Source organism: Eumetopias jubatus, unplaced genomic scaffold, assembly GCF_037043125.1.
Source record: "Eumetopias jubatus isolate StellerSeaLion01/CBP00866 unplaced genomic scaffold, mEumJub1_p1.0 scaffold_7, whole genome shotgun sequence".
NCBI lineage: Eukaryota > Metazoa > Chordata > Mammalia > Carnivora > Otariidae > Eumetopias > Eumetopias jubatus.
This window is the reverse complement of record NW_028274813.1, coordinates 66,434,324-66,442,939: the sequence shown is the minus strand read 5'-3', so window position 1 is coordinate 66,442,939 and position 8,616 is coordinate 66,434,324. Positions and strand designations below refer to the sequence as shown.

At 33.7% G+C, this 8,616-nt stretch overlaps 1 pseudogene; it reads right to left on the bottom strand.

Moving 5' to 3' along the window:
* Window positions 1-6,115: 6,115 nt before the first annotated feature.
* Window positions 6,116-6,188, bottom strand: LOC148163911 (small nucleolar RNA U3; annotated as a pseudogene).
* Window positions 6,189-8,616: the final 2,428 nt, after the last annotated feature.

Genomic DNA, 8,616 nt, shown 5'->3' with positions numbered 1-8,616 from the left:
CTTAGAGCATCTCATCCTACTACTGTTCTGGGAAAATCTCTGCACAAAATCTTGTTTAACACTGGGGTACTACAAACGATTAATAAAAAGTTAAAGTAGCCTTCTAGCATGTCATACTTAAAACTAGGAGGAAGCAAGGGACTCTGACCACTCAGCCAGAGTTCTTTCCACTTTCCCATCATAATCTCAGTGGTCACCCTGGTTCTCACACTAAGAACTTTTATGCAGTTTTTCAATTCTTCTCTTTACTTGATAGGCTATCAGGAATAGTTTATAGCTTCACGTCTCATTAAGTTTAGGCTTCACATCTCAATTAAGTCAAACAGCAAGAAATATATAGAGAAGGTTGACAGAGGAGTTTAAGGTCCAGTGAACAGCAGAGGAGAGTCTGTTGGGGTAGGCAGTCTCCACATAATATGAGCACCAAACAACCACTGGCTCCAAAAGATCTTCTTAGCCAGGGCACCAGCAATTCTCATCACATGGAGAGGGGTTTAGCAGGAAGACAACAGATGGTAAAAGAGTTAAAATGTAATAGCAACTTCTATGTACAAGGTACTGGTCTTGGCACCTTCACAAAGATTATTTCCTTTAGTGTCTGACCACTTGGACAGGAAGATCAGGAAAATGGGTAGCATCATCCTTATTTTCCAGAAGAAAAAAGAGACACATAATTTCTTGGAAGTACTAGTCAAGGGCATGTTTCTTCTGAGGGCTAACACACTGAGCAGGTTGGGGAAAGAGCAGCCCCAATCATAGGTACCAAGGACCGGGTGAGAGGAAAGATAGAGATTAAAAATGCACAAGCTAAGGGACGCCTGGGTGGCTCAGTTGGTTAAGTGGCTGCCTTCAGCCCAGGTCATGATCCCAGGGTCCTGGGATCGAGTCCCACATCGGGCTCCTTGCTCAGCAGGGAACCTGCTTCTCCCTCTCTCTCCCTCTGCTTGTGCTCTGTCAAATAAAAAAAAAAAATCTTAAAAAAAATTCACAAACTTATATAGAGCTTATGATAATCACTGAAACCAAAGAGCAGCAAGAGTGCTTTTTAATCCTTCAGTAAATGATCACTGATATTAAAAACAGGGTTTTTAATAGTTAGAAATGCTCTAATAAAGAAACAGATGCTGAAAGTTTCCAAGTAAACTCAAGTCTCAGCATTGGCTAATTAAGGTAGAGTTAAATCTGAGATTATGAAGAGGATTCTTGACATCCCTCTATCAGTGCTTTACAAAGCTATCAAATCCAGCTCTTAAGGGATCTTCAGTTCACTGCACTCATATGTTTTGGTGAGAAGTTTTGTTTCTTTGTTCCTGACCTAAACAACTAATTAAGAGTATTAAGAGTTTCTGTGAGCAGTTTATTCTTACTCTCTTACTAACTCGATGTTTTGATTTTCAAACATTCTTAAAAACAATGTATTCTATATTGTTTCATATACTTGTGAAGGTTGTTAGCAGAAACAAATTTCTTTCACTTAGAGAGCTTTCAAAATGATTACTTATAAAAAGAAAAGAAAAAAACAAAACTGTCTTACTAAGATGTGCATATTTAATTAGAAAATCATTTAAATTCTCATTTTAACACTATTAAAATATAAATCTTTACTATAAAACTACAAAATATAAGATTTACATTTTCTACTCTATTAAAATGGCTAAAAGAGAAAACTGCACCTAATGAAATTTTAAATCCTGTAAAATAACATGTCAACAGATATATTATTAAAATTTTACTCTTCCAATATTAGTATCTGACTCATTATCTTTATATACTAACATTGTTACAGTTAAATCACTATCTATCAAATATAGGAACAGAATGATAAAACATGGGATGAGCCAGATATGATCAGATAACTTAATCTATGCAATTGTGAATCTCATATTAATGAGGGAATCCACGTCAGAAATTAGTAACAGGAGGTATCTTACAGATGGATGGTGATAAAAAATTCCAATTTAAAATGAAAGTAGCATCAATGCAAATTAGTGCAAAGTGTAACTTTTGTTCACAAAAAATTAAGGTCAAATTGCACAGATTTAGAATTAAATGTATTAATTCCAGACACTGTCAGCAGTCAGTGTCTTAGAGAACCTCAATCACTCATCTTTCTGAGAGTACTATGAAAATCGTTTTAGACAAGTGTCCTACTCTAAATGGTGCTTTTCCAGTCCCTTCACCTTAACCTGCACGCTTAGTCTTTCAACTATTTCCAAATGAGAATCTCCAATTTAAAAGCCTATTTTTAAAGAAAAACATTTGGAAAATAAAGTTCAGTGTCTGAAGAGCTGAAATATTCTGTGTGAATACCAACCCTGGACTAAAGATTTTCACTGAGGAAATGAGAGTTTTGAAGCATTTGGGACCAAAGGAAAAGAATATTTCTTCCCAAACATTTCCAGCTTAGAATATGGGGTGAGGAAACTGGAATTTTCAAAACTTGAAAAAAAAAAAAAAGAGAGAAAACATTTTGGCTGATAAGATGCTCCTGAATAAAATATTATCTGAAACAAATGTTTAATTCAGAAAACACCTGCCAATGTAGATGTGCCCTTCAATAAATATGGCATCTCCATCCTCATTTAACATGTTTCTTAGCAATGAAATGTTGGCATTAAATTTAAACATAAGTGCAGTATAAAACAGGCATATAGCTATATCTTGTGGACATGGTGTTATAACAGCTAGACCAGGAATTTTCAATGTTTTGAAGTCACAACATTTTTATATTAACACCCTTTAGAGACCATAATTAAGTAGTAAGGTGTTTAATGATATATAAAAGAGAATAATAATGTAATCACAGTGATACTGGTATACTGTTGATAATTTATATAAAAGGAATAATCTGAAAATAAGGCTTATGATAATATTAAGAGAGTAAAGTTTGAGGATAAAGGCCATGAGCAATATAATAATATTTCCATTTTCCTTTTCATGTTTTTTCCCAATTCATGTAAAATATCTACAAAACTGTTTTTACATACAAGTGGCAACACATATACTGTTTGTTTTCTAATGCCACCTTGAACACCCTTGAGACAAATGTATCTTTGTAGAACAGAGGCAATAAAATAATTTAGAGACCTGAATGAAAATGGATTCATTCTTTCATGGACTTACAAATTATATCACTCCTAAAAACTTAGTGTATAAAACAAAAATCTGTAATTTCCAATAAAAACATCCAATGGGTATTATACTTGCAAACCATGAAAACTGGCAGACACTATGCAACCTTAATTTGAAGGATAATGTAAAAAAGTCCTGAAACTGGAAAACTGCAATTGTCAAAATAAAGAAAACCAGATGCTACCTTAGTTGAAAGAAAAGTTTCAAAGCAAAAGAATATCTTAATTACTATGACAGTTGTTACACTATACCCTCTAGGTTTGAATTGGTTGAGGGGAAAAAAAAATGTTTAGAACTTATTCAAATCTATATGTTTATAACCAGAAAGCTGTAGTTTAAAAACTCATGCAAATGCTTACTGAAAAGAAAGCAATGTTTTTTCTTTGAAAATGTACATATAACAGAATACTATTAAGATTATTTTATTCAAGAGCTGTTATAATGAAGTATTTTGACTGAGATGTTTAAAGCTTGCCACTTGAAACATTTATCTTATTATCATATATCAGTTTATCAGACCAACTATTTGATAATGCAGTCCTTAAGTAGATAAGATACAGCTCAGGTAAAGTTACATGGGAGAATGGGAAGGAAAACATGGAATTAGACCTCCCTGAGAATGCAAATACTAATATACAAAGGAAAGACCAGCCATGGTCTTAATGAAACATGTGTAATGGGCCTTTGGTGCAGATAGTGATTATGCAATGTCAGAAAGGAAACAGGTGCTAAACATATCAGTTCCAAAAATCTTTCATGTAACATAGGGTTTTCCTAATGTCTGGTTCTTGAGTAAGGGTTTATAAGCCTCACTTCACCTTTGAAAGGTTTTAGATTAATACTTACATCAATTCTTAACAATTGAAACCTATGATTCTAAAATTCAAAATCCATTCTAACATATTCAGTGTTCATTATATTACTGAATGGATTTCTTGAGCTTCATTCAAGAGAACTTAGTTATTGACTATTTTAAAAGACCTATATATACTTGTCCCCCATGAACCAACTATTGTGATGCCCTGAGGGATGTTTTTCCTCCTATTTTTTATCACTTTAAAGTACCACATATGAAAATTCTGACTTATTAATATCTGAAAACATAATGAGGCTTCTAAAGAGTATAACACTGGGGCACCTCAGTGACTCACTCTGTTAAGCGGACGGTTCTTGATTTTGGCTCAGGTCATGATATCAGGTTTCTGGGATCAAGCTCATGGCAAGCTCCATGCTCAGCAGGGAGTCTGCTCAAGCATCCTCTCTCTCTCTCTCTCTCTCTCTCTCCCCCCCCCTTTGGCCCTCCCCCCAGTCGTTCTCTCTCTGAAATAGATGAATCTTTAAAAAATATGAATAAAATAAAGTGTATAACAAATATTTTAAATGATAAAGGAAAGTTATCTGAATTCAGATTCACAATGTACATACTCAAGAAAGGATGCTCAAAAAGTTAGTGGAGCTCCTTATAATATAAAGCGATATAGAATTTTTAATAATTTATTTTAAAACAAATTGTTAATATGAAAAAGATATCATTCAATCTTGGCTAATCTCCTCATTTCTAAAAAAGATATACAGACAGGGTGACTGGGTGGCACAGTCAGTTGAGCCTCTGACTCTTGGTTGGCTCCAGCTCAGGTCGTGATCTCAGGGTGATGGTACTGAGCCCTGCATCAGGCTCCACACTCAGCATGGAGTCTGCTTAAGATTCTTTCTTCCTTTCCCTCTGTCCCTCCCAATCATGCTCTCTTTCTCTCAAATAAATAAATCTTTTTTTTTAAGATTTTATTTATTTATTTGAGAGAGAGAATGAGAGAGAGAGAGCACATGAGAGGGGGGAGGGTCAGAGGGAGAAGCAGACTCCCTGCTGAGCAGGGAGCCTGATGCGGGACTCGATCCCAGGACTCCAGGATCATGACCTGAGCCGAAGGCAGTTGCTTAACCAACTGAGCCACCCAGGCACCCAATAAATAAATCTTTTTAAAAATGTATTTTTTTAGAGCAGCTTATAGTAGATCAAAGACCTTGAGGGCAATTAGGAAAAGATGAATAACATACAGACATAAGCTTGCAGGTATTGGAGAGTTGCTGAGACAGCCAGGATTTGAGAGGCAAACCTTTGAAGAAAAGGGAGCTTACTAAAACAAACCAAATTTTTTAAATATTTATTTTCTTCTCATGGCATATGCCAAATCTTGGCTTAGGGCAAGGAGATGAGAAAGCAGGTAGAGGCAAAACTACCCGCAGAAAAGGCAAAAACTAAAGTTTTGTGCTATCAAGGCATTTGAGGACTCTAGAGCTTCCCAAAAAGGAAGAATCTCTTCTCTTCAAAGAAATTACCAATAAAGCTGCATTGATCATTACACTAAGAAGCCAAGCAGAAAGCAAATATAAAGCAGGACAGAGTACAGGCATTCTCATGGCCCTGGGAAGCCTCTTAGCTGAAAACCTGGAAAGCTGTTCCTTTAGAGATAGATGAGTAAGGGGAAGACCAACCATTACAAAGATAGAAAATCAACCTCCAGTCAGCTCAATTCATCATTAGGTTGATATTTTCTGTCCTTTTGTTACGTGCCAGAAGATGTAAATCCTCTCTAGAATGAGATAACAGAAATCAGTTCCTACAATCTAATACAATGTCTAGGATTCAGTAAAAAAAAAAAAAAAAAAAAAAATTACAGTCGTATAAAAAAAATATCAAAAGAACTACACAATAGAACAGACCCATAGGTGACACAGACATAAGAATTATGAGACATGGAATTTAAGATAAATAGATCAATATGTTCAAGAACTAAACAAGCCAAAGAATCTTACCATACAACTGGGACATACAAAAACAAAACAAAACAAAACAAAACAAATAATTCTAGTTCTAAAAATTTAGATCTAGATTTAAAAAATTACAGTAACAAATTTAGATTTCAAAATATAGGATTAACAATGGTTTGGAAAGAGCTCAAGGATTGCTTACAGAGCTAGATAGATCATTAGAAAATATCCAGACTGAAGCATGGAGGAGAACAAACTATAGAAATGATCCCTGAAAGTATAGTCTTGAAGCATGGAGGATAAAATAAATGGAAAGTACAGATAAGATCAAAAGATATATGTGGGTTGTATTTAAAAAGGTTTAACATATATGCAATTTGGGTCCTTGAAGAGAGGAGAGGGAGAATGTGGTAAACACAGTATTAAAGAGACTATTACCAATAACTTTTCAATACTGAAGAAAAGCTCCAAGCACAAATCCAGAATGTCTTATGAACCCAAGCATGTAAATACAAAAAAAAAAAAAAAAAAAAAAAAATTACACAGAGAAAACCACACTCAGTTTCTTCAGCATAAAACAGGTAAAAATCTTACAAAGAGTTTAATGTTCCCCATGAGTGAAAAAGTCATTACTTTAAAAGAAGTGAAAAAAACCAGTGAAGCCAGAGGATAATGAAGTATCTTTAAAGTGCTGAAAGAAAATCCTACTAAATTAGAATTTTATACCCAGATGAGATGTCCTTCAAAAAGTGAAGGTGAAATAAAAATACAAAAACTAAGATTATTCATAGCAGTAGAGTTACATTAAATAGTGAAAGATTTCTTGGAGCAGAACAATAATGAATCCAGAAGTAAACAGAGAAATGCAGAGAAGAATAAAGAACAAAGGAAAATTTAAGTATGCTTATACATCAAAATGGATATTAAAACTGAAAAGAAATAACATTTTGTGATTTAAAATATAGTTAGAATTGAAATGTTTGACAGCAATACTACAAAAGCCAAGAAATGGGTAAATGGAGATAAAGTATTCTGTGTACCTTGCATTGTCTGGGAAGTAGTGAAAGTACAAATTTAAAATAGATGGTCATATAATAAGGATGTGAGTTATAATCTCTAGGGTAATCAATAAAAAAAAAAAGTTAGGCATAATTACCAAACTAGCCAGGAGTTAGGGGAGGGGGCATGGATTGCTAAGAATATTTGGTTAATCAAAGATAAGGAAAGAAAGAAAAGTAAAATGAAAATTATGGAGAAAGCAAGAAATAAATAGTATGACAGTAAATATAAACTCAACTGTATCAGCAATTACATTAAACATAAATGGAATAGATACACCACTGTAAAGACAAAGACATCCAATGATTAAAAAAAAAAGCCCAGTTCTATGCTATTAAAAAAATGTCCTTAAATTCACAAGGAGTTGAAAATAAGAGACAGAAAACATATCTTACAAATACTAAACAAAAGAAAACTAGTGTGGCCACACTGACATAAAACAAGGTAGACGTTCAGGTAGGTAATCTTGTTAGAGCTAAAGAGGGGCATTTTCTAATGATAAAAGAGTTAATACATCAGGAAAATATAGCAACTTTAAATTTATATATATCTGATGGCATTGCTTTAAAATATATGAAGCAAAATAAGATGGACAGAAATAGAATATGCACAAATCAAAAATCATATTGGAAGATTGTAATACCTCTCTTATAATAATATAATAAATAGACAAAATAACAATAAGGACATAGAAGAATTCAGCAATAAAATAAATACTCTTGACCTAACTGACTTATTTAGAACACTGTCTTTGGGGTGCCTGGGTGGCTCTGTTGGTTGAGCATCTGACTCGGTTTTGGCTCGGGTCATCATCTCAGTGTCCTGGGATCAAGCCCACATTGGGCTCCACACTCAGCACAGAGGTTGCTTATCCCTCTCCCTCTCCCTCTCCCTCTCCTTCTGCTTTTCCCCACTTGCATTCTCTATCTCTCAAATAAATAAAATCTTAAAAAAAAAAGAACACTGTCCTCAAATAAGATAGAATATATATTCTTTCAAGTACACATGGAATGTATACCAAAATACACCACATTTTATCAATGTTGGTATATGTTCAATACATTTTAGAGAATTGAAATCATGGCATATTCTCTGACCTCATTGCTATTAGATTAGAAAACAATTTTTTACAAAGATAAGTGAAAAACCCATGTATATTAGGAAATTAACCAGCACACTTTTAAGAACAGACAAAACTTCCTTAATCTGTTAATAGGTACCTATTAAAAACCTATAGTACATATCATGTGCAAGTAAACAAAGAAACGTCCCCCCTCAACACACAAAACTGAGAAAGAAACAAAGATGTCCATTAGTGCCTCTTCTGTTCAACATCTAGTCAAAGTAATAAGGAAGAAAAAGAAATAAGGGATATAAGGCTGAGAAAGGGAGAGAAATATAGCATTATTTACAAATGACATAACTGTATATTTATAAAATCCAAAGTTTTCTAGAGTAAAACCATTAGAATTTGTAAATGAATTAAGCAAGGGAACTGGAAAAATGGTCAATTATTTCTATAGACCACTGAAAATTATGAAATGAAATTCTAAAAAATATACATACAATTTGAAATAGCATCCAAAAAAAGCAAATGTCTAAGAAAAAATCTAACAAAACATGTATAAGACCTCTACCCATAAAACTGTGAAATAC